Source organism: Dreissena polymorpha, chromosome 10 (genome assembly GCF_020536995.1).
Source record: "Dreissena polymorpha isolate Duluth1 chromosome 10, UMN_Dpol_1.0, whole genome shotgun sequence".
Lineage (NCBI taxonomy): Eukaryota > Metazoa > Mollusca > Bivalvia > Myida > Dreissenidae > Dreissena > Dreissena polymorpha.
The window spans coordinates 47,982,666-48,009,727 of record NC_068364.1 but is presented as its reverse complement, the minus strand read 5'-3'; the positions used below and the strand labels follow the sequence as shown (position 1 = coordinate 48,009,727).

Genomic DNA, 27,062 nt, shown 5'->3' with positions numbered 1-27,062 from the left:
TTCATGTATTAAGCGATGTAAGTGCTTTAACACGCACACAAAACTAACTGGAGAGACAAAAAACGTAACATTTTACAATTGCAAAATTAGGCGTTTCAAATACTTTTCGTTCGTAAGTGTATAAACAAATTATTATATAGTGTAGGTAGTTTAACCCTTTGCATGCTGGGAACTTTGTCGTCTGCTAAAATGTCGTCTGCTGAATTTCTAAAATTAGCATTTTCTTCGATTTTTTTCAAAGAATATTATCAGAATAGCAAACAGTTTGGATCCTGATGAGACGCCATGTTCTGTGGCGTCTCATCTGGATCCAAACTGTTTGCAAAGGCCTTCAAAATTCGGTTCTCGCACTGAAAGGGTTAAACATGAAGAAATACGAATGTTTTGTCCATAAAATCCTCCCAACCTTTAAGCAAGCGTGAAAAAAATGTCTAAACATCTACAAACTAAGAGTACATTCATAATGTCATACACGTAGAAGCCACGAATGTTCATATGTAATACTCGAGTTAAGATAAACATGAACAAAATCACAGAAAACCCGAGTAAATATTGACGTTAACATCTAAAACAAAAACTGCACAAAAGAGACATAAACACTAATGATCAAATGTCATACGGGGAGCATAACGACGAGATTATCTACAGAAAAACAAGTGTATGTAATTGCTATAGAAATATATGGAAACAAAGGATGCGGGACTTGAAAACTATGTGTCAAAATCGAATAAATGTTGCATCGTAAAACAACTATCATAATTGAATCCACAAGGTTTCTTAAAAAGATAAACCATTCTAACATATTTCACCGAACATAGCGTCTAGATATTTGTGGCACTAATTGTATACATTTTTTGGTAAATAATGATCCAGTTTTGATTTTTGCAACTGCAGCGATTGCGACTAAGTATGTTTAGATACAGTGACAATTCAATAAATCAATAACATTAATTTATCATTTCCTTTGCAGATTTGATAATTACGGCTAAAAAGAATTTAATAACTGTTTTTACGAAAAATAAAACAACACATTATTTTAATATTTCGCCGGAAATCAAGTGATATTAAAATAATATTCACCTGATAGAAAACAAACACTACATACGTATGTAAAATGGTAATAACATATAATTCAAAAGATTATTGTGATTAAGAAAAGACTTGAAGATGTTTATTTTCTTAGAAAATAATATAACAAAATATAAATGAAATATGGTCTCAACTCTGTAAGTGTAATTATTCTCTGTCCGCCTTCATTAAAATAATACAAAACAGTAATTAACTACAGTAATTACCGTGCCATTCAATCTCCGCCTCGCAGCATCTTCTTTGATTTAAAACATCTTATTAAAAATCATATTACAATATAATAAAAGAATAAATGCTAAAAGGCAAGCAAAGAGCAGTCCGGTCGTCTACCGGAAGAAACACCGGCGGGGGGAATTATGGGATAGCGAGATTTTCTAATTTCCTTCACATACAGCCGCTTAATAGAACTCTTTTCTTGGCCAGGTGAAAGTAATTATTGTAAGAAATAACCAGCATATAACCAACAGACCGACGGCTATTTGCCTGTAATTTGTAATTATTTAGATAATTATTAGATTTGTAATACGTCCATTTGCTCTGTATGCGAATCAGAAAATTAGCGAAAATCACATCGTTTCCTAGTTGTTATTAATATGAAGGAAATACTTTATTATCATAATTAACGTTCGAACTATTATTCTCAAAATGTATACTAAAAAAAGAGAATCAATTGCCCAAAGGTGCTCACCTGAAATCTAAATAATATTATCGGTTCTGAGCTGGTTCCAATCTATGGACAGTATAGGCATGAGCTTGAGAATGCTCGGGGCTCCAATAGAACCAATACTCGGAGTAAGAGAGAACAATGTATTTCTGAAACTGTCATACATTTTTATTGTAAAATGTATAAGATATTGCATGTAAAATATGTCTATGTTAAACATCCTGTAACAAGTGCTTATTTTTGTAAATAGTATTCATGGACTTGAAAAGCACTGTGTATCTATCATACATTTCATTGTATCACATGCAGATGTATATTTATAATGCACTTATATCATAATTTGTAGATAACTGTTATTATAACACGTTCAAAATCTCCATTCTGGGGGAAATAAAGAATTTGATTTGATTGATTTGAAGTCGGCAAAGTTATCATTACACGAAATGTTTTGAACAATTTTCATGGCGATTGAACAATAAATGTGAAGTCTTTTGTGTTCATAATGTTTCACTATAGCCATAGACGTCAAACTCAGCCAAGTACCACTAAAACAAACGTTCTGAACAAGTTACATGATGATTGTGCACAAACTACGAGTTCTAGTGTGTTCACAAGTTTTGGCTATAGCCATATAAGAAAAATGCCCCACCACAAGCATCATCATCATCACGACAACCACCGCAACTTTAATAATAATAATAATAATAATAATAATCATCATCATCATCATCATCATCATCATCATCATCATCATCATCATCATCATCATCATCATCATCATCATCATCATCATCATAATCATCATCATCATCATCATCATCATCATCATCATCATCATCATCATCATCATCATCATCATCATCATCATCATCATCATCATCATCATCATCGGTAGCATTATCTGAAGGTCGCGAGTTCTATCCTCACCCGGGGCAATTTTTTTAGAGAATAATGTTGCATGCAAGCTCGTATATATCGTATTTTAGAAAACAGTACACATTTAACGTACTCATATCTATACAACGCAACAATGTAACTTAAAAGTAAGTTGTCAATTTTAGAGATTTTATTATTTGAAAATGTGTCGATAAGATCCGTCTATTGCTTCGTGACTTTCTTTCTTTTAGTCAGAAAATTCAAACGAACTTCACTATCATCCCGTTGAAGATAATTAAAGAATGCATCTTAAAGACAAGAGAACTTAATTAACCCTGTCTTTCTGCATGTGATGTGGGTTTGGCTTCATTTCATTGATGCTATGCGCAGTTAACTAATTGAGGTCACACAGGCACTGAAAAAAAACCGAGCGCTGCACTCAAAATGGCCACCTAATAACGCCCTATTGTCACAGGCACAGCCGCTCAGACTTGTGTGCATTTGGCATTGTTGTCGTCTCAAAGAAAATAGATGATCACGTTCGTTCTTTATTTTTGCCGATAAAATAATATTTATCCCCGTGGCAAACAAAACGAAATTGACTTTCCGAATAAAACTGTGTGGGTTGCTTTAATGTATTGCCTTAAGGTTCACGTATGTTTTAGAACTAGTGTTGTTCTTTGTTTTAATTATAGAATCTATAAACCTTTAACCTTAGCGATACTTAATGGTTTCATTTAGCTAGCAAACGTACTGTATGTTTATTCATAAATAAATAACTATACACGTTTTTTTACAAAAGAATGCCCCGGGTGAGGATCGAACTCACGACCTTCAGATAACTCTGTCATATGTATGAGACTGACGCGCTGCCAACTGCGCTACCGAGGCATGTGTAATACCAACAAAATACTAAAAGAATACATTTGTTAATTTCGATTATTGAAATGTACCTTATAAGGCATTGTTTATTAACCATTCTTAAACAATAATAATAATATAAATAAAGAAACGAGATTAGGTACAAGTTGTAATCCTTCAATACGAGATAATAACATCTTATGCCACAATTTTCAATTTAGATGCTTTAAACACATGCACCCTTAAGATATTTATAATTATTATTATAATGATGAAAAATATTGTTCACCCAATAATACATGTAGATTCATCGTCAAAAATGCATGATTTGGATTTTCAGTTGTCAGTGTCATAAACCGTCGACAACTCATGTTATTAAAACACCGATGATGCCGTTGAGAGTATGGGGTGAAGATGAGAGAATCTGTTAATAACTGGTGATCCCAGTGACGGTGATACTGATGAAAATGCTGAAATGGTTTTGGCAATAATGATGATGATACTCTGGTACTGCTGCTGATGAAAATGATGATAATACTGCTGCTGATGGTGATAATGATGGTGATACTGTTGGAGACATTATGATACTGCTGATAATGCGGCTGCTGCTGCTGATTCTGCGGAAACGATAATGATGAATATACTGCTGATGATGATTATAATGATTATATTGATGATGAAGATACTGATGATGATACTGCTAATGACGATAATGATGACAATACTGTTGGTGGTAATAATGATGATACTACTGATGGCGATGATAATGATGATATCGCTGGTGATGATGATGATGGTGATACTGATTGCGATGATAACTATGATGAAACTGCTGCTGATGGTATTGATGGTGGTACTGCTGGTGATGATTATGATGATGATACTGCTAGGGATGGTTATGATCTTGCGGGCACTGAGGCTGCTGATGAGCATAACTCTGATTTTCAAAATTGCTGCTGCTGTTGCTGCTGTTGATGATGATCATACAGGTGATATAACTGATACAGCTTTTGATGATTTTGAAAGTATTTAAATTGCTGCTGCTGTTGATGATGATCATACAGGTGATATAACTGATACAGCTTCTTGTGATTTTAAAAGTATTTATATTGCTGCTGCTGTTGATGATGATTATACTGCTGCTTCTGCCGGTTATGTTGATTGTGATGATAATATTTAATTGGCAGTCGATAAAGACCAAAATAATGCCGCGGATTTGTTCAAACGATTATTTGATGAACAAACTCGGTTATCAAAGTCTGATTCTCAAAATGGCACATCGCAGCAGTGCGCAGTCGGAGGAGTTATTTGGTGACACGATGCTCACAACTGAACATAATTATATTTGATTATGTCCATTAAATGACCGGAAACCCCGCCGAGAAAGATCTGGTGCGTCATCCATAACAGTATAAGGCCAATTGTATGGCGTTTTCTGTTCTACTTCACTTCAAAGAATAAAAGTTATATTTTAAAGGATTATTTTCTCTAGTTAATGAAACTATATATTTATATATACACTTTTCCTTGGCTTAAAACTGATTTATTTTCATAGGGTAGGCTATTTGAATGAACAGAAGATGTGCATTTTATTCAAACATTTATTTTATAAAACTAATACTTTTTCGTTCACTATATGTCAATCGTAGGCATCTAATGTATCATTACTTTGGCACTTGGCTGCAATAAAAGTCCATCTTAGATGTATGTAAGGCTTGCATTTAACTTATTTTAGAAAAATGGAAGATTCTGATATAATTGGCAGAAATGTACCGAAAACAAACACGTTTATTGTTCCCAATCCCGCCGAAAAACATAGGATCAAAGGGACAGTTTGTCGTCAACAGAATTATGATAAGTATGAGACATTATAACTCTCGACGAATGATACACAATCTACTATTTCAAAGAAACAATTGTCACATTTATTTTGCCTCACACTGTCGCAAGATGTTAATTTTCCAATGCTGAGTGGCTATTCCTTTATCAAACCATTGGCAGACGTGAAAATATCAACATTGATTGAATCATTATAAACTGACAAGATTCCATCTCATTTCGCTCCCAGACAGTAAATTTCATTAGTCCACTTTTAAGTCGACCGCTTGTCGTTTGAGCTTCCAATGAGTCACATGACCACCGTGCGCATGCGCTATACTGATGTCCGTTTCCGGTCATCAGCTTCAAAATGACAGGTCAAATTAACGTTGAGATGACGTTAAGTTGATCCAAAAGTACTGGTTGCAATCGTTTTGAACGGAAAATTAGATTTGTGTTCTCAGACTTTTTCTACCGAAATAAATAATAATCAATCTTCTGACTCAGACGATGTGCATCCGGCAAGACTGAGTTTTGTCAGGCAGTTGCTGGCTTTTGTGTCACATTTTTACGTTTCAGACAAATCGCATGTTTACATTCTAATTTGTCTCTAACACATTTATGCCTAGCGTCTAGAAAAAAAGGCCTTGGCAAACAGCGTAGACCCAGATGAGACGCCGGATGATGCGGCGTCTCATCAGGGTATGCGCTGTTTGATTAAAGGAATTTCTGTAAGAAATATTCTAAATATAGAAATCAATATACTATACATCCATAATTTGGAAATAAATTGATCAAATTTAGAAGGATGGGGCAGTCCATTAGGCATAAATGGGTTAATTTAAGGCAATTATCGCGCATGTTAAGACACGTTATGTTCGAACTCTAGAGGCAACACCAGACGCAACATTTCAACTTGAATTTCATCTTGAACACTCAACCATCATGTGCATCGCAATATTTCAGGCAGCTATAGTAAATATTCATATGCGCCGTGATCTGTGCTAAATGGGTTTAATGCATGTGCGTACAGTGTCGTCCCAAATTAGCCTGTGCAATCCACACAGGCTAATCAGGAACGACACTTTCCGCCGTAACCTGATTTTTGCTAAGAAGAGACTTTCTTGAAACGAAAAAATATCAAACAAGCGGAAAGTGTCGCCCCTGATTAGCCTATGCGGACTGCACAGGCTAATCTGGGACGACACTTTACGCACATGCGTTAAACACCTTATTCACAGAACACGGCCCATATTATACATGTGAACCGCTGGCATTCTGTCTAGGGTACTAGTGTATGGGAGGTAAAGATGTCAAAAGATTGACTGAGACGCCAGTCTGTTGTCACACATTCTTTGCTCATGTAAAACATCAAATAGCTATGCTGTGTCTGGTCCCGAAATAGACCGTTGAGTTACAGAGAACATAATGTGAGTGTTAAATACAGAGGAAGTTCATAATATGATGCATAGACACATCTTAGTGCAAGTCATGCCGAGCGTGATAAACAAAATGAGGCTATTTCTGCGAAAACAGGGCTTAATATGAGTGCGTAAAGTGCCGTCCCGCGCACACTGATCAGGGACGATAGTATTAGCTTTTATGGTAATTTTCGTTTTTAATAAAATGAAGTGTCTTCTGATGGAAAATCCGTGCGCACTGCACGGATTAATCTGCAACGACACTTTAAGGGCATGCTTTAAGCCCGGTTTTCCCAGAACGACGAGCAAATCTTTACTAAGCGTTCTCTTTATCATAGGTTTCAATACTAGTAAATCGTGTAAACAATTTACAAATATGTCAACAAGCCACACAGGAAATGTGTTTAAAAAAGACAATGGTCGCTGAAATAAAATACTTAGTTGGTATTCTTTATATAAAATACAAGTGGACGGTAATGTTAATACTGGGGCACTTTAATTTATTTACAATATACAAGACGTGTCTGCAGAGGAGTCTCGTTCATGCTTAGCGTCCTGAAAAAAGGACATTGCAAACAGCGTAAACCCAGATGAGACGCTGTTTGCTTATAGGAATTTTTGTAAGAATTGTTCTAAATATAGAAATAAATATACTAGACAGCCCTAATTTTGGAAATAAATTGATCCAACTTAGAAGGATGGGAGAGTCCACTAGGCATAAATGGGTTAATCATTGCGTGTGAAGTGGCATGCTAGATCAGCACAGGCTTAACAGGGACGACACTTTGTTTCGTATAAAGGATGTCTTTTCTAAACGGAAATCCAGTCTAGACGGAAAGTGTCGTCCCATATTAGCCTATGCGGACTGCACATGCTTATCTGGGGTGACTTTTTACGCACCAACATTAAGCCCATGTTTTCACAGAGTGAGACACATTTACAGGGCGTGTATTTTGATTATTGCGAGATAGTGTATTCAAGCTACGCACATGAAAGAAATAATAAGACACTTTCGATGCATCTAAATTCCGTTCTATTTTTTCATGGTACACGAAGAACATATTTAAATGTGTTGCATATATAAGATTAAATCACACCAAATAGATAACGGTACAACTACAACTTATCGTTATAAAATGCAATTACAATTCCACTGTATCGCCTAGGACGTAACATGCGAGTTTTTCATAATACAAAATTTAATGAAAGCTCCATCAATTAAGTTATCATACGTTTGCATATTTATTAAAAATAAAGAATTTTACAATTTCATAACAGCTTTATATCTTTGTTTTCTTGTTTAGATCATTACACCTTGATACTTCTAGTATGTATGGGCAAAAGAGAACATCGACCAGTGTTGTTTTCTTTCATAAATTATAAATAAGACACGGGGAGGTTAAGTGGTTTGTGTTCATAAAAAATCAATGCGTGCATTATTTTAGCCGTCGTGACTGTGCGCGTGTCTTTAAACAATATGTTTTACCGGAAAAAGTTCGTATCGAGAATCGATATGGTTTATAAGAACAGACGAATCAACTCTTCAAATAACACGAAAAGTAAATAACAGCAAAACAACAACAACCGTTGTCGATTTTGCGAGCATAATACTCACCGAGAATTAAGACTTCTTTTTTCGTAATTGCCCCAAACCTCACAGTTGGCGATCTTTTTTGTTATAATTATATCGCAGATCTAATTGTTCACAAAGTTGTATAATTAGCAGAGAAACGCCCTAGATCACTCACAAAAAATGTGAAGAAACAAACAAAGAAAAGGCGCACGAATATCACGTGCTGTAGCCGACAGATGGCTGCATTAATTCTGCCGCGCAGAGTCAGACACTTGCATGGGTCCATTGTTTAGCTAGAACTACACGTAAAGGTATACCAATTATATCGAATGTGTATGTTTCTAATCCAAATATTTACATTTATCAGGAAATCCGAAGAAACAAGCTGCGAAGGCGAATCGGGTATGAAAGACACGTTGCAGGACCTATACGTCAAGAAAACGGCATCATTTACACGATTTTGACATTTCTTATCCTCCGTCGGTGACGGCTATCTGTAATTAGTCGCTCATCGGTCGATTTCTCATTTTTGTAAACAATATCTGGGTAATGCAGATTCCGTGTTTTCCCCACCCACTTTGATAAAGATGGCGGACCGAAAAACACATGCTGGACGGAAAAAAGCATTTTAGTTTATCTTAGTTTCATCGGTTTTGTTAGCATCTGTACAGACAATTATCTATAATTCTCCCAACATTTATCATTTAGAAAAACAAACTAGCTCCGCGTAAGAATACCGAAAGGATTTCTCGGATATCTGCGAACTATATTTAAGGCGTAGGATTACAAGTATCACTTAAAATGCCATTAAACGTATTAATGCGTGAAAGTAGATCCACGCTTGCCGCTGTGTTATGATGAAGATATTACTCCGATGTCAATCAAACGCTTGTTAAATCCCCACTAAAACGCCATAACAATCATGTAGCGAGAGGTATAACATAATAATTTGAAAATAAATCAACTTTACGAGCGGTTTCTGTAAACCGAAAGCGGTATCAAAGACGATTGAAGATGAAATGCACAAACTAGTGCATTAAATCAATCAGTTCTTTCGGTTAATACATAACTGATGTAAAAATGGTAATTTACCACTTATACTTTGACATTTGACGGTCTGAGCATTTTATACAGCTTTTTGTTCAAAATGGCCTTTTTTCTGCGACGTTTTATTCAAAATTTAAACAATTAATTTTACGGAATCTACACATGAACTAGAAAACTAAATTCAGGATTGCTTACAACTGACAATGGTATGTAAGTCGCATAGTTGCTAGTAGTTTACTGACAGTACTTAAAATGTACTTCCGGCTGTATTGGTAACGCGCAACAAAGGATAATAAGGATGAATAAATATTAACTACGGACGTTAAAACAGTTGAGATGATCAACGTCCTAGTGGTACCATTCTGGCACCAGAACCAAGACCCTCCCTCGCCCCACCCGTAACCGACAAGCAAGTTATATGAGGGCCTATTTGGAGAAAATCCCGTTGTATTCGATTAAACACACAAATAAGACAGTCAAAATTAGTAATGATACACACTTCACAAGGGTAGCTGTGGTTAAATCGGGTTGCATCTGGTATCCGGTCACCTGTTTTAAGGGTTGAATACAGATACAAAGTGCGTTTCAGTCAGAATGAGTTTTATGTAAAATTAATCGATTAGACCTGGTTTTGAGACTTGGTTGTTTAAAATGGAGCGTATCGGATGGCCGAAACACGATGAAACAAAATAACGCTCAAAAAGAGCGTTTATTTGAACGGAAGGGACGATCACATTTCAATGAAAAATGTTAAATCGAGTATACTTAAATCAGCATCTTTCAATGAACACCATTACACTTGTTTAAAACGGTACATCGTTTGATGGTAATACACAAATTATAGTACTGAAAAGAATGACTTAATTTTTAAACTATATGCATATCCGCTTTCAAAAGAAAAGACTGACATCTGATTTTCTGAAATTACTTGACGCGTATAATTTATACAAAATAGTCCATTAACCCTATCAGTGCTGGAACCGAATTTTGAAGGCCTTTGCAAACAGTTTGGATCCAGATGAGACGCCAGAGAACGTGGCGTCTCATCAGGATCCAAACTGTTTGCTATTCTGATAGTATTCTTTGAAAAAAAATCGAAGAAACTGCTAATTTTAGAAATGCAGCAGACGACATTTTAGCAGACAACAAATTACCCAGCATGCAAAGGGTTAATAACCCGAAGGAAATAAACGCTAACAAAACGGTCGTTAGTACCCGATCATAAGTATCGCCCTTTGAAAAGGAAGTCCCGTATGACATTACATCAAGTAATGCGTTTATACGATAAACTAACTTACACGATTTCACATTTTTTGTCAAATGTTATTGCATTTAAATATTCCTGTATGCAAATAATTATAAAGCTTTTTTTGGGAGAATTTACGGCAAATGCCATCTTTTTCGAATTCTAATCCGGCTACGGAATTATAAGCATCTCTGTTTGTATCCAACATTTAATATCTTTATCCGCAGCAACATTAGTATTCAGCAGATCTGAGAGGTCAAACAGAAATTCGAGCCCACCGACACGGCTTGTTGAGAATAATAGATGCATTTTATTCTTCGTCTGACGCGCTCGCCCAATTACTGTCAGCAGACGAAATTTTATTCCGCCATGGATTTATGTCCAATTATCGAAGTATCTTGCATTTCCGGTCTCAATATCGTGAGGACGGTTAATAGTATTCGGCACTTTCCGCTCTAAAAATGTCATAGTTTCGAATGAATTCGGATATGTTTGCTTATGAACGCGATACTGGAAAAAGCATGCGTAACTTTTAGCTTTGAAAGATTGAATAACATATATTTTGGATAAATAATTAGTTGTCTTCGATTACATGTTATCTTGATTAACGCATTAATAATTAAGCTTTAAAAAAAATGTCAAATGGTACTGTTTGGATTGGGGTGGGGGTGGTATTAACGAAGTCGTCAACATGAAAACAGACCAATTGCCGATGAGTTCAAAGCTAAGTGAACTAGTTCACATCAATGACAATCATGACCATTACACACATTAGGCCAAAGGGGAAAAACACACCATCAACAGCAATAACTAAAATATTTGACAACACAAACATGACAAATAAAACAATTGACAACTGAAATGTTTATTGAATTTCTATGCAAAATACGGACAACTTATGAAAACGAAGGCCACTATTATGTTTAAGAAGACGCCACTTTTGTTTTGGGAAAGTGATATTTTATGCCGATTCACCTTAAGAAATGTTATGATATAAGTTTCACGGGTATCAAGTAAACTTTTCCTTCTAACAGCGCGCTAAATGTGAAAGTTCAGTAACTTTATACCCCAACTGAACGGAAAACAACGCAATGGAGAATTGTGGTGTATTGTCGCATATCCGTTGTGACATCGTGTCATCTCTGTACATACGTTTGTGTACACAAATTAGTTGTTATGTCTGATCATTCACTACTTGTTTAAAGTTTCTTACAGTCCTCTTTATAGAGTTGCAAAACAATTATTTTGTCCTTCACTTATGAACGATGTAACGATTCAAATACTGTACAGTCGTATGCATACAGTAGCACTTTGCATGCTGGAAAATTTGTCGTCTGCTAAAATGTCGTCTGCTGAGTTTCTAAAATTAGCATTTTCTTCGATTTTTTCTAAAGAATATTATCAGAATAGCAAACAGTTTGGATCCTGATGAGACGCTACGTTCTGTGGCGTCTCATCTGGATCCAAACTGTTTGCAAAGGCCTTCAAAATTCGGTCCTCGCACTGAAAGGGGTAGTGTTGATAATCCTCGAAGTTATCATACGTACACGGACTATTTACATGTTTACAAACTATTCAATCATGTACAAGCTCCCTAAATCAAACTTTGTCTAGACATACTTTATAACATTAATTTTATCAAACAAAGGTCATTATATATTATCATAAGTTATTTTTTTTTTTATCTTTTAGTACATGTAAGTATATAATAATGTTACTCGGATTTTGGAATCAGAAATCGTGTTTATCACACAGTTTCTAGTTTGTTCGATTCAAAATTTCGAAATCGTAGGATAATTTTTTCATGCAGAAAATAACTGCGATTAGTCGGCTAAATTCTTGCGTTTTACTATGTATTGCACTCTATGATTGCAAAGCACTAGGCACATTCCAGGTTCAACGAGAATTATTGGGACATGCAGCTATTATGAAAGGAAAGATTTGAGCAACGCTCTGTGAAAGCCGGGCTTATTTCATGTGCGTAGAGTGTTGTCTCTTGCTTATTTCATGTGCGTAGAGTGTTGTCCCTGATTTGCCAGATAAGCATGTGAAGTCCGCATAGGCTTATCAGGTACGATACTTTCTATCATAACTCCATTTTCGTTGAAAAGAAACTTCATTTAAAGGAACAATTGTATAAAAGCGGAAAGCGTCGCCCCAGAATAGCATGAGCGGACTTTACAGACATATCTAGAACGACACTTTAAGTAATTGCATTAAGCCCGGTTTTCCAAGATTGCGACTCAATTCCAACTGGGCTGTCCATCAAACTGACCATCGGGCCAAGGGACGCTACTGCTGCGTACTGTGGTGTCCATGAAACTGACCATCGAGCCAAGGGACGCTACTGCTGCTTAGAACTATCAGTCCAGCACTAGTGATCAATCTTCCCCTTTTGTTTTCGGATCAGAAATATCAATAAGCACCTCAAACTGGCTGTCCTTATACATTTTAATTTTGTTTAAATTTCTTATAATATTTTGTTAAGTTTACTATAGTAAAATTTGTATTTGTAACGGTTTTAGTTACAGGTACGTTATTGCTTACATGTGCAATGTATCTTTTTGAATTTCAACAGTACACCTTATTTGTAACAATTCATCATTAAAATACAAAAGATACAATAAAAACTAATATTTTATAAAACTGAATAGAAGGGTTAAAACAAGAAGTAAGTAGACGAACATACACGAAACATAGCAAACAGCTCCTAGTAGCTGCAAATAGACAATCAATGCAAAGAAAACCGCTATCAGAGGAAATGCAATTTTAAAGACACGTTTGCGAATGTGAATAATAAGCATAAAAAACTTAATGAATTGAATGTGTACCTTGACAGAAGTATGACATTTAAGGTCGCTGGCTGTCGATTTCAAAGATTATTTTGACACGGCCATTGTTCGACGATTCTTTTCAAAAGGTTTGCATGACAGAATTGGCTTTATGTAACTCTGTGCAAAGCGGTCTACCCAATATTCCGTAGGTATAATGTGAATTAACTTATCTACGATCAGAGTGATTTTGTTCTCTTTTAGTTTTTTTTGTTCGTTTATTTTAACGGCCTATGGTGGCTTTGAATTCGGTGTACCTATGGTACTGGCTGGACTTTTAAAAAGCGAGTGATTTGTTCTTGAGGTTGGTGGTCGGCTATAATCGTCGTCTGAGTTTGATTGTATTTTATTTGTTTTGATTGACAATAGTATGTAAATGTATACTAGTTTGGAGTGAACAGTGAACATAAACAAATAAGCGAATTGATATGAATATGCTGTGTCCGACAGCATTTACGTAATCGTCATTAGAGACACCGGTTGTATATTGTAATACAGTGGGGTTTGAGATAATTTTTCTTTTTAGCCTCAATACGTGAGATATTAAAAACATCTTCTCACCTTTAAGAACACGAACCACGGTCATGAGTGTTTTTACATTTCATAAAATACTCGTTATAACTTCCATTCATTCAAAGGTCACATATTTACGGGGAATCTGGTTAAGACGGTTCATCAAACAAAATCCCACATAGACGCCCTATTTGTTTGGCTTAATCACATACGTCATGTTTTTGCATCTGCTTTTGTTACTATGTCACTTAAACCGAACGGTGCCGTGACCCTATTATTTTGCTTTATCAAACATTACTAGCATACTCATTATTTCCCTACAATTATACGATAACCGAATGTATTATTGTCCTATTTTTGCTTGGTCTTACCTATATCGCGAATTATATAATGACAAGAAAACTGAATGGTACGTGTCAAGTCCGTTTTTTACCCTATAGCACGTATTCGCCTACAAATACATTTGTTTGGCCTTTACCCATACCAAGCATCGCCTTTCCTTACAATGACAATAAAAACAACTGAACGATTCTACGTGCGACTTATTAGGTATAACCCAATATCACATATTGCCTTTTCATACAATGACCAATTGTGCACATTGACACGGCCTCTAAAGCCCAGTTCCCACGTTTGAAGGCTGACAAATGCCAGACCTGTGCAAAGCAAATGTCACCACCACGAGAAACTGTGCGATACGTGGCGGAAGTGCGTGGCACGTGACACACATACACCTGACACGCTAACGTGACTCATGGGTACATTCTGTGAATGATTTATTTTTTTCGAACCCACCCAAAACTTGCATTCGATACCGGTGTACGTTGAACGTGTAGTGCTGTTGTGACCCGTATAGGGCACGGATCGAATATGTAACAAGACACATGTCACCGAATATGTCTCACGTGTGATGTATTCGGTCGAAAGTGACACGCGTATCAAAACATATATTTACATACAATGTGATATATTCGTGTGTTTTAAGATTATTATGTGCTCATTAAATGGATGTGAAGACGAAAATAAACAAAAATACCATAAATGTTTTGGATTTCAAAAATCCTTTTTAAGCAGAAGATAGAAAATTGTATCATGTAGAACAATATTTTAATTTTTACGTAAAGTATAAAAAGAGAAATCACTTTAATACCATATGGACCCGTCCACACTCACTCTTCTAATCAAATCCAAAGTACTAAATCCTCCAATTGTCATTCAACCTGCATTAAAAGTGCACGGAACTCAGATTTTTCGTGCCAACTGTCATGTTGCGTGTCATGTCGGGCTGCCAGAGCCGGTGAATGGACTGTCAATAGAAGCGGTATGACATGGTCTCTATGCAATGTGTGTCCATGTATATGGAAGTAGCAAGGCTGTGACGGATTAGCTACACGTAGCTATGTTCATTATCATATTTAAAAACTTTTAAGTTTCAAGTCAAGTTTACTTTATATAAAAAAAGATTACAGTTAGCTATGTATTTATCTTGAACGTTAAACTAAATGCATTATTATGATTCAGATAGAATGTGCATTCATTTCTGCATTCAGATTTTAGCGGTGAAAAGCGTAGCGTTCGTGGTAGCGTATAGGATATAGCTAGCAATGCAATCGTTTTTTTTTTAATTAATTAGGAGTCAATACACTTAATAACATTAAGTGTAAAAAAAGATACCTGGTCCAGAATGAGTTGCATGTAAATACTACCAGACTTACATTTATTTCGATTACAAAATATCTACGCTCAAATTCTTCCAGAGTGAAAAATGTGATCTGCTAATTTCGAGACTGCGATTAAAACATACACTCAAATTCTGGAAGAATGAAACAGTGTTCTGCAAGATGAAGAATGAAACTGTGATCTGCAAGATGAAGAATGAAACTGTTATCTGCGAGATGAAGAATGAAACTGTTATCTGCGAGATGAAGAATGAAACTGTTATCTGCAAGATGAAGAATGAAACAGTGTTCTGCAAGATGAAGAATGAAACTGTGATCTGCAAGATGAAGAATGAAACTGTTATCTGCGAGATGAAGAATGAAACTGTTATCTGCGAGATGAAGAATGAAACTGTTATCTGCGAGATGAAGAATGAAGCTGTTATCTGCGAGATGAAGAATGAAACTGTTATCTGAGAGATGAAGAATGAAACTCATATCTGCGAGATGAAGAATGAAACTGTTATCTGCGAGATGAAGAATGAAGCTGTTATATGCGAGATGAAGAATGAAGCTGTTATCTGCGAGATGAAGAATGAAACTGTTATATGCGAGATGAAGAATGAAGCTGTTATCTGCGAGATGAAGAATGAAACTGTTATCTGCGAGATGAAGAATGAAACTGTTATATGCGAGATGAAGAATGAAGCTGTTATCTGCGAGATGAAGAATGAAACTGTTATATGCGAGATGAAGAATGAAACTGTTATCTGCGAGATGAAGAATGAAACTGTTATATGCGAGATGAAGAATGAAGCTGTTATCTGCGAGATGAAGAATGAAGCTGTTATATGCGAGATGAAGAATGAAGCTGTTATCTGCGAGATGAAGAATGAAACTGTTATCTGAGAGATGAAGAATGAAGCTGTTATCAGCGAGATGAAGAATGAAGCTGTTATCAGCGAGATGAAGAATGAAGCTGTTATCAGCGAGATGAAGAATGAAACTGCTATCTGAGAGACGAAGAATGAAGCTGTTATCTGCGAGATGAATAATGAAGGTGTTATCTGCGAGATGAAGAATGAAACTGTTATCTGCGAGATGAAGAATGAAGCTGTTATCTGCGAGATGAAGAATGAAACTGTTATATGCGAGATGAAGAATGAAGCTGTTATCTGCGAGATGAAGAATGAAACTGTTATATGCGAGATGAAGAATGAAGCTGTTATCTGCGAGATGAAGAATGAAGCTGTTATCTGCGAGATGAAGAATGAAACTGTTATCTGCGAGATGAAGAATACAGCTGTTATCTGCAAGATGAAGAATGAAGCTGTTATCTGCGAGATGAAGAATGAAGGTGTTATCTGAGAGATGAAGAATGAAGCTGTTATCTGCGAGATGAAGAATGAAGCTGTTATCTGCGAGATGAAGAATGAAACTGTTATCTGCGAGATGAAGAATACAGCTGTTATCTGCAAGATGAAGAATGAAGCTGTTATCTGCGAGATGAAGAATGAAGCTGTTATCTGAGAGGTGAAGAATGAAACTGTTATCTGCGAGATGAAGAATGAAGCTGTTATCTGCGAGATGAAGAATGAAACTGTTATATGCGAGATGAAGAATGAAGCTGTTATCTGCGAGATGAAGAATGAAGCTGTTATCTGCGAGATGAAGAATGAAGGTGTTATCTGCGAGATGAAGAATGAAGGTGTTATCTGCGAGATGAAGAATGAAGGTGTTATCTGCGAGATGAAGAATGAAACTGTGATCTGCGAGATGAAGAATGAAACTGTGATCTGCGAGATGAAGAATGAAACTGTTATCTGCGAGATGAAGAATGAAACTGTTATCTGCGAGATGAAGAATGAAACTGTTATCTGCGAGATGAAGAATGAAACTGTTATCTGCGAGATGAAGAATGAAGCTGTTATCTGCGAGATGAAGAATGAAGGTGTTATCTGCGAGATGAAGAATGAAACTGTTATCTGCGAGATGAAGAATGAAGGTGTTATCTGCGAGATGAAGAATGAAACTGTTATCTGCGAGATGAAGAATGAAGCTGTTATCTGAGAGATGAAGAATGAAGCTGTTATCTGCGAGATGAAGAATGAAGCTGTTATCTGCGAGATGAAGAATGAAGGTGTTATCTGAGAGATGAAGAATGAAACTGTTATCTGCGAGATGAAGAATGAAGCTGTTATATGAGAGATGAAGAATGAAGCTGTTATCTGCGAGATGAAGAATGAAACTGTTATATGAGAGATGAAGAATGAAGGTGTTATCAGCGAGATGAAGAATGAAACTGTTATCTGCGAGATGAAGAATGAAACTGTTATCTGCGAGATGAAGAATGAAACTGTTATCTGCGAGATGAAGAATGAAGGTGTTATCTGCCAGATGAAGAATGAAGGTGTTATCTGCGAGATGAAGAATGAAGGTGTTATCTGCGAGATGAAGAATGAAGGTGTTATCTGCGAGATGAAGAATGAAACTGTGATCTGCGAGATGAAGAATGAAACTGTTATCAGCGAGATGAAGAATGAAACTGTTATCTGCGAGATGAAGAATGAAACTGTTATCTGCGAGATGAAGAATGAAACTGTTATCTGCCAGATGAAGAATGAAGGTGTTATCTGCGAGATGAAGAATGAAACTGTTATCTGCGAGATGAAGAATGAAACTGTTATCTGCGAGATGAAGAATGAAGCTGTTATCTGCGAGATGAAGAATGAAACTGTTATCTGCGAGATGAAGAATGAAGGTGTTATCTGCGAGATGAAGAATGAAGGTGTTATCTGCGAGATGAAGAATGAAACTGTGATCTGCGAGATGAAGAATGAAACTGTTATCAGCGAGATGAAGAATGAAGCTGTTATCTGCGAGATGAAGAATGAAGCTGTTATCTGCGAGATGAAGAATGAAGGTGTTATCTGCGAGATGAAGAATGAAACTGTGATCTGCGAGATGAAGAATGAAACTGTTATCAGCGAGATGAAGAATGAAGGTGTTATCTGCGAGATGAAGAATGAAGCTGTTATCTGCGAGATGAAGAATGAAACTGTTATATGAGAGATGAAGAATGAAGCTGTTATCTGCGAGATGAAGAATGAAACTGTTATATGCGAGATGAAGAATGAAACTGTTATCTGCGAGATGAAGAATGAAGGTGTTATCTGCGAGATGAAGAATGAAACTGTTATCTGCGAGATGAAGAATGAAACTGTTATCTGAGAGATGAAGAATGAAACTGTTATCTGCGAGATGAAGAATGAAACTGTTATCTGCGAGATGAAGAATGAAACTGTTATATGCGAGATGAAGAATGAAGCTGTTATATGCGAGATGAAGAATGAAGCTGTTATCTGCGAGATGAAGAATGAAGGTGTTATCTGCGAGATGAAGAATGAAGGTGTTATCTGCGAGATGAAGAATGAAACTGTTATCTGCGAGATGAAGAATGAAACTGTTATCTGCGAGATGAAGAATGAAACTGTTATATGCGAGATGAAGAATGAAACTGTTATCTGCGAGATGAAGAATGAAACTGTTATCTGCGAGATGAAGAATGAAACTGTTATATGCGAGATGAAGAATGAAACTGTTATATGAGAGATGAAGAATGAAGGTGTTATCTGCGAGATGAAGAATGAAGGTGTTATATGAGAGATGAAGAATGAAACTGTTATATGCGAGATGAAGAATGAAACTGTTATATGAGAGATGAAGAATGAAACTGTTATCTGCGAGATGAAGAATGAAGCTGTTATCTGCGAGATGAAGAATGAAGGTGTTATCTGAGAGATGAAGAATGAAACTGTTATCTGCGAGATGAAGAATGAAACTGTTATATGAGAGATGAAGAATGAAGCTGTTATCTGCGAGATGAAGAATGAAGCTGTTATATGAGAGATGAAGAATGAAACTGTTATCTGCGAGATGAAGAATGAAACTGTTATATGAGAGATGAAGAATGAAGCTGTTATCTGCGAGATGAAGAATGAAGCTGTTATATGAGAGATGAAGAATGAAACTGTTATCTGCGAGATGAAGAATGAAACTGTTATATGAGAGATGAAGAATGAAGCTGTTATCTGCGAGATGAAGAATGAAACTGTTATCTGCGAGATGAAGAATGAAGGTGTTATCTGCGAGATGAAGAATGAAGGTGTTATCTGCGAGATGAAGAATGAAACTGTGATCTGCGAGATGAAGAATGAAACTGTTATCAGCGAGATGAAGAATGAAGCTGTTATCTGCGAGATGAAGAATGAAGCTGTTATCTGCGAGATGAAGAATGAAGGTGTTATCTGCGAGATGAAGAATGAAACTGTGATCTGCGAGATGAAGAATGAAACTGTTATCAGCGAGATGAAGAATGAAGGTGTTATCTGCGAGATGAAGAATGAAACTGTTATCTGCGAGATGAAGAATGAAACTGTTATCTGCGAGATGAAGAATGAAACTGTTATATGCGAGATGAAGAATGAAGCTGTTATATGCGAGATGAAGAATGAAGCTGTTATCTGCGAGATGAAGAATGAAGGTGTTATCTGCGAGATGAAGAATGAAGGTGTTATCTGCGAGATGAAGAATGAAACTGTTATCTGCGAGATGAAGAATGAAACTGTTATCTGCGAGATGAAGAATGAAACTGTTATATGAGAGATGAAGAATGAAACTGTTATCTGCGAGATGAAGAATGAAGGTGTTATATGCGAGATGAAGAATGAAACTGTTATATGAGAGATGAAGAATGAAGGTGTTATCTGCGAGATGAAGAATGAAGGTGTTATATGAGAGATGAAGAATGAAACTGTTATATGCGAGATGAAGAATGAAACTGTTATATGAGAGATGAAGAATGAAACTGTTATCTGCGAGATGAAGAATGAAGCTGTTATCTGCGAGATGAAGAATGAAGGTGTTATCTGAGAGATGAAGAATGAAACTGTTATCTGCGAGATGAAGAATGAAACTGTTATATGAGAGATGAAGAATGAAGCTGTTATCTGCGAGATGAAGAATGAAGCTGTTATATGAGAGATGAAGAATGAAACTGTTATCTGCGAGATGAAGAATGAAACTGTTATATGAGAGATGAAGAATGAAGCTGTTATCTGCGAGATGAAGAATGAAGCTGTTATATGAGAGATGAAGAATGAAGGTGTTATCTGCGAGATGAAGAATGAAGGTGTTATCTGAGAGATGAAGAATGAAGCTGTTATATGCGAGATGAAGAATGAAGCTGTTATCTGCGAGATGAAGAATGAAACTGTTATCTGCGAGATGAAGAATGAAGGTGTTATCTGAGAGATGAAGAATGAAACTGTTATCTGCGAGATGAAGAATGAAGCTGTTATCTGCAAGATGAAGAATGAAACTGTTATCTGCGAGATGAAGAATGAAACTGTTATATGCGAGATGAAGAATGAAACTGTGATCTGCGAGATGAAGAATGAAACTGTTATCTGAGAGATGAAGAATGAAACTGTTATCTGCGAGATGAAGAATGAAGCTGTTATCTGCGAGATGAAGAATGAAGCTGTTATATGCGAGATGAAGAATGAAGCTGTTATCTGCGAGATGAAGAATGAAACTGTTATCAGCGAGATGAAGAATGAAGCTGTTATATGCGAGATGAAGAATGAAACTGTTATCTGCGAGATGAAGAATGAAGGTGTTATCTGAGAGATGAAGAATGAAGGTGTTATCTGAGAGATGAAGAATGAAACTGTGATCTGCGAGATGAAGAATGAAACTGTTATCAGCGAGATGAAGAATGAAGCTGTTATCTGCGAGATGAAGAATGAAACTGTTATCTGCGAGATGAAGAATGAAGCTGTTATCTGCGAGATGAAGAATGAAACTGTTATCTGCGAGATGAAGAATGAAACTGTTATCTGCGAGATGAAGAATGAAGGTGTTATCTGCGAGATGAAGAATGAAACTGTTATCTGAGAGATGAAGAATGAAGGTGTTATCTGCGAGATGAAGAATGAAGCTGTTATCTGCGAGATGAAGAATGAAACTGTTATCTGCGAGATGAAGAATGAAACTGTTATCTGCGAGATGAAGAATGAAACTGTTATCTGCGAGATGAAGAATGAAGGTGTTATCTGCGAGATGAAGAATGAAACTGTTATCTGCGAGATGAAGAATGAAACTGTTATATGCGAGATGAAGAATGAAGCTGTTATCTGCGAGATGAAGAATGAAACTGTTATATGCGAGATGAAGAATGAAACTGTAATCTGCCAGATGAAGATTGAAGCTGTTATCTGCGAGATGAAGAATGAAGCTGTTATCTGCGAGATGAAGAATGAAACTGTTATCTGCGAGATGAAGAATGAAGGTGTTATCTGCGAGATGAAGAATGAAACTGTTATCTGAGAGATGAAGAATGAAACTGTTATCTGCGAGATGAAGAATGAAGCTGTTATATGAGAGATGAAGAATGAAACTGTTATCTGCGAGATGAAGAATGAAACTGTTATCTGCGAGATGAAGAATGAAACTGTTATCTGCGAGATGAAGAATGAAGGTGTTATCTGCGAGATGAAGAATGAAGCTGTTATCTGCGAGATGAAGAATGAAACTGTTATCTGCGAGATGAAGAATGAAACTGTTATATGAGAGATGAAGAATGAAGCTGTTATCTGCGAGATGAAGAATGAAGCTGTTATATGAGAGATGAAGAATGAAACTGTTATCTGCGAGATGAAGAATGAAACTGTTATCTGCGAGATGAAGAATGAAACTGTTATATGCGAGATGAAGAATGAAACTGTTATCTGAGAGATGAAGAATGAAACTGTTATATGAGAGATGAAGAATGAAGGTGTTATCTGCGAGATGAAGAATGAAGGTGTTATCAGCGAGATGAAGAATGAAACTGTTATCTGCGAGATGAAGAATGAAACTGTTATCTGAGAGATGAAGAATGAAGCTGTTATCAGCGAGATGAAGAATGAAGCTGTTATCAGCGAGATGAAGAATGAAACTGTTATCAGCGAGATGAAGAATGAAACTGTTATCTGCGAGATGAAGAATGAAGCTGTTATCTGCGAGATGAAGAATGAAACTGTTATATGAGAGATGAAGAATGAAGCTGTTATCTGCGAGATGAAGAATGAAGCTGTTATATGAGAGATGAAGAATGAAACTGTTATCTGCGAGATGAAGAATGAAACTGTTATATGAGAGATGAAGAATGAAGCTGTTATCTGCGAGATGAAGAATGAAGCTGTTATATGAGAGATGAAGAATGAAGCTGTTATATGAGAGATGAAGAATGAAACTGTTATCTGCGAGATGAAGAATGAAACTGTTATATGAGAGATGAAGAATGAAGCTGTTATCTGCGAGATGAAGAATGAAGCTGTTATATGCGAGATGAAGAATGAAGGTGTTATCTGCGAGATGAAGAATGAAGGTGTTATCTGAGAGATGAAGAATGAAGGTGTTATCTGAGAGATGAAGAATGAAGCTGTTATCTGCGAGATGAAGAATGAAGCTGTTATCAGCGAGATGAAGAATGAAACTGTTATCTGCGAGATGAAGAATGAAACTGTTATCTGCGAGATGAAGAATGAAACTGTTATATGAGAGATGAAGAATGAAACTGTTATCTGCGAGATGAAGAATGAAGCTGTTATCAGCGAGATGAAGAATGAAACTGTTATCAGCGAGATGAAGAATGAAGCTGTTATCAGCGAGATGAAGAATGAAGCTGTTATCTGCGAGATGAAGAATGAAGCTGTTATATGAGAGATGAAGAATGAAGGTGTTATCTGAGAGATGAAGAATGAAACTGTTATCTGCGAGATGAAGAATGAAACTGTTATATGAGAGATGAAGAATGAAACTGTTATATGAGAGATGAAGAATGAAGCTGTTATCTGCGAGATGAAGAATGAAGCTGTTATATGAGAGATGAAGAATGAAGGTGTTATCTGAGAGATGAAGAATGAAACTGTTATCTGCGAGATGAAGAATGAAACTGTTATCTGCGAGATGAAGAATGAAACTGTTATATGAGAGATGAAGAATGAAGCTGTTATCTGCGAGATGAAGAATGAAGCTGTTATATGAGAGATGAAGAATGAAACTGTTATCTGCGAGATGAAGAATGAAACTGTTATATGCGAGATGAAGAATGAAGCTGTTATCTGCGAGATGAAGAATGAAACTGTTATATGAGAGATGAAGAATGAAGCTGTTATCTGAGAGATGAAGAATGAAGGTGTTATCTGAGAGATGAAGAATGAAACTGCTATCTGAGAGATGAAGAATGAAACTGTTATCAGCGAGATGAAGAATGAAGCTGTTATCAGCGAGATGAAGAATGAAGCTGTTATCTGCGAGATGAAGAATGAAGCTGTTATATGAGAGATGAAGAATGAAGGTGTTATCTGAGAGATGAAGAATGAAACTGTTATCTGCGAGATGAAGAATGAAACTATTATATGAGAGATGAAGAATGAAACTGTTATATGAGAGATGAAGAATGAAGCTGTTATCTGCGAGATGAAGAATGAAGCTGTTATCTGAGAGATGAAGAATGAAGCTGTTATCTGCGAGATGAAGAATGAAACTGTTATATGAGAGATGAAGAATGAAGCTGTTATCTGCGAGATGAAGAATGAAACTGTTATCTGAGAGATGAAGAATGAAGCTGTTATCTGAGAGATGAAGAATGAAACTGTTATATGAGAGATGAAGAATGAAGCTGTTATCTGCGAGATGAAGAATGAAGCTGTTATATGAGAGATGAAGAATGAAGGTGTTATCTGAGAGATGAAGAATGAAACTGTTATCTGAGAGATGAAGAATGAAGCTGTTATCTGCGAGATGAAGAATGAAACTGTTATCTGAGAGATGAAGAATGAAGCTGTTATCTGCGAGATGAAGAATGAAACTGTTATCTGAGAGATGAAGAATGAAGGTGTTATCTGAGAGATGAAGAATGAAGCTGTTATCTGCGAGATGAAGAATGAAACTGTTATCTGCGAGATGAAGAATGAAACTGTTATATGAGAGATGAAGAATGAAGCTGTTATCTGCGAGATGAAGAATGAAGCTGTTATATGAGAGATGAAGAATGAAACTGTTATCTGCGAGATGAAGAATGAAACTGTTATATGCGAGATGAAGAATGAAGCTGTTATCTGCGAGATGAAGAATGAAACTGTTATATGAGAGATGAAGAATGAAGGTGTTATCTGAGAGATGAAGAATGAAGGTGTTATCTGAGAGATGAAGAATGAAACTGTTATCTGCGAGATGAAGAATGAAACTGTTATATGAGAGATGAAGAATGAAGCTGTTATCTGCGAGATGAAGAATGAAGCTGTTATATGAGAGATGAAGAATGAAACTGTTATCTGCGAGATGAAGAATGAAACTGTTATATGAGAGATGAAGAATGAAGCTGTTATCTGCGAGATGAAGAATGAAGCTGTTATATGAGAGATGAAGAATGAAGGTGTTATCTGAGAGATGAAGAATGAAACTGTTATCTGCGAGATGAAGAATGAAACTGTTATATGAGAGATGAAGAATGAAGCTGTTATCTGCGAGATGAAGAATGAAGCTGTTATATGAGAGATGAAGAATGAAACTGTTATCTGCGAGATGAAGAATGAAACTGTTATATGCGAGATGAAGAATGAAGCTGTTATCTGCGAGATGAAGAATGAAACTGTTATCTGAGAGATGAAGAATGAAGGTGTTATCTGAGAGATGAAGAATGAAACTGTTATATGCGAGATGAAGAATGAAGCTGTTATATGCGAGATGAAGAATGAAACTGTTATCTGAGAGATGAAGAATGAAACTGTTATCTGCGAGATGAAGAATGAAACTGTTATCTGAGAGATGAAGAATGAAGGTGTTATCTGCGAGATGAAGAATGAAACTGTTATCTGCGAGATGAAGAATGAAACTGTTATCTGAGAGATGAAGAATGAAACTGTTATCTGAGAGATGAAGAATGAAACTGTTATCTGCGAGATGAAGAATGAAACTGTTATCTGCGAGATGAAGAATGAAGCTGTTATCTGCGAGATGAAGAATGAAGGTGTTATCTGCGAGATGAAGAATGAAACTGTTATATGAGAGATGAAGAATGAAACTGTTATCTGCGAGATGAAGAATGAAGGTGTTATCAGCGAGATGAAGAATGAAGGTGTTATCTGCGAGATGAAGAATGAAACTGTTATCTGAGAGATGAAGAATGAAACTGTTATCAGCGAGATGAAGAATGAAACTGTTATCAGCGAGATGAAGAATGAAACTGTTATCTGCGAGATGAAGAATGAAACTGTTATATGAGAGATGAAGAATGAAGCTGTTATCTGCGAGATGAAGAATGAAGCTGTTATATGAGAGATGAAGAATGAAACTGTTATCTGCGAGATGAAGAATGAAACTGTTATATGCGAGATGAAGAATGAAGCTGTTATCTGCGAGATGAAGAATGAAACTGTTATCTGAGAGATGAAGAATGAAGGTGTTATCTGAGAGATGAAGAATGAAACTGTTATATGCGAGATGAAGAATGAAGCTGTTATATGCGAGATGAAGAATGAAACTGTTATCTGCGAGATGAAGAATGAAACTGTTATCTGCGAGATGAAGAATGAAACTGTTATCAGCGAGATGAAGAATGAAGGTGTTATCTGCGAGATGAAGAATGAAGGTGTTATCTGCGAGATGAAGAATGAAGGTGTTATCTGAGAGATGAAGAATGAAACTGTTATCTGCGAGATGAAGAATGAAGCTGTTATCTGCGAGATGAAGAATGAAACTGTTATCTGCGAGATGAAGAATGAAACTGTTATCTGCGAGATGAAGAATGAAGCTGTTATCAGCGAGATGAAGAATGAAACTGTTATATGAGAGATGAAGAATGAAACTGTTATCTGCGAGATGAAGAATGAAGGTGTTATCTGCGAGATGAAGAATGAAACTGTTATCTGCGAGATGAAGAATGAAGCTGTTATCTGCGAGATGAAGAATGAAACTGTTATCTGCGAGATGAAGAATGAAGCTGTTATCTGCGAGATGAAGAATGAAGGTGTTATCTGCGAGATGAAGAATGAAACTGTTATCTGCGAGATGAAGAATGAAGCTGTTATCTGCGAGATGAAGAATGAAACTGTTATCTGAGAGATGAAGAATGAAGGTGTTATCTGCGAGATGAAGAATGAAACTGTAATCTGCGAGATGAAGAATGAAACTGTTATATGCGAGATGAAGAATGAAACTGTTATCTGCGAGATGAAGAATGAAACTGTTATATGCGAGATGAAGAATGAAACTGTAATCTGCCAGATGAAGATTGAAGCTGTTATATGCGAGATGAAGAATGAAGCTGTTATCTGCGAGATGAAGAATGAAACTGTTATCTGCGAGATGAAGAATGAAATTGTTATCAGCGAGATGAAGAATGAAACTGTTATCTG

The 27,062-nt window shown here is 36.3% G+C and overlaps 1 protein-coding gene and 1 non-coding gene across 4 annotated transcripts in view; both read right to left on the bottom strand.

Annotated features, from left to right (window-relative positions):
- The window catches only part of LOC127847897 (frizzled-5-like), a 103,181-nt gene that overhangs the window by 22,818 nt on the left and 53,301 nt on the right, over window positions 1–27,062 (bottom strand). The gene's annotated exons all lie outside the window — the stretch shown is intronic.
- On the bottom strand, window positions 3,434–3,520 carry Trnam-cau (transfer RNA methionine (anticodon CAU)). Its single transcript is given in 2 exon segments — window positions 3,434–3,469; window positions 3,484–3,520. It is a non-coding gene; the product is annotated as a tRNA-Met (tRNA).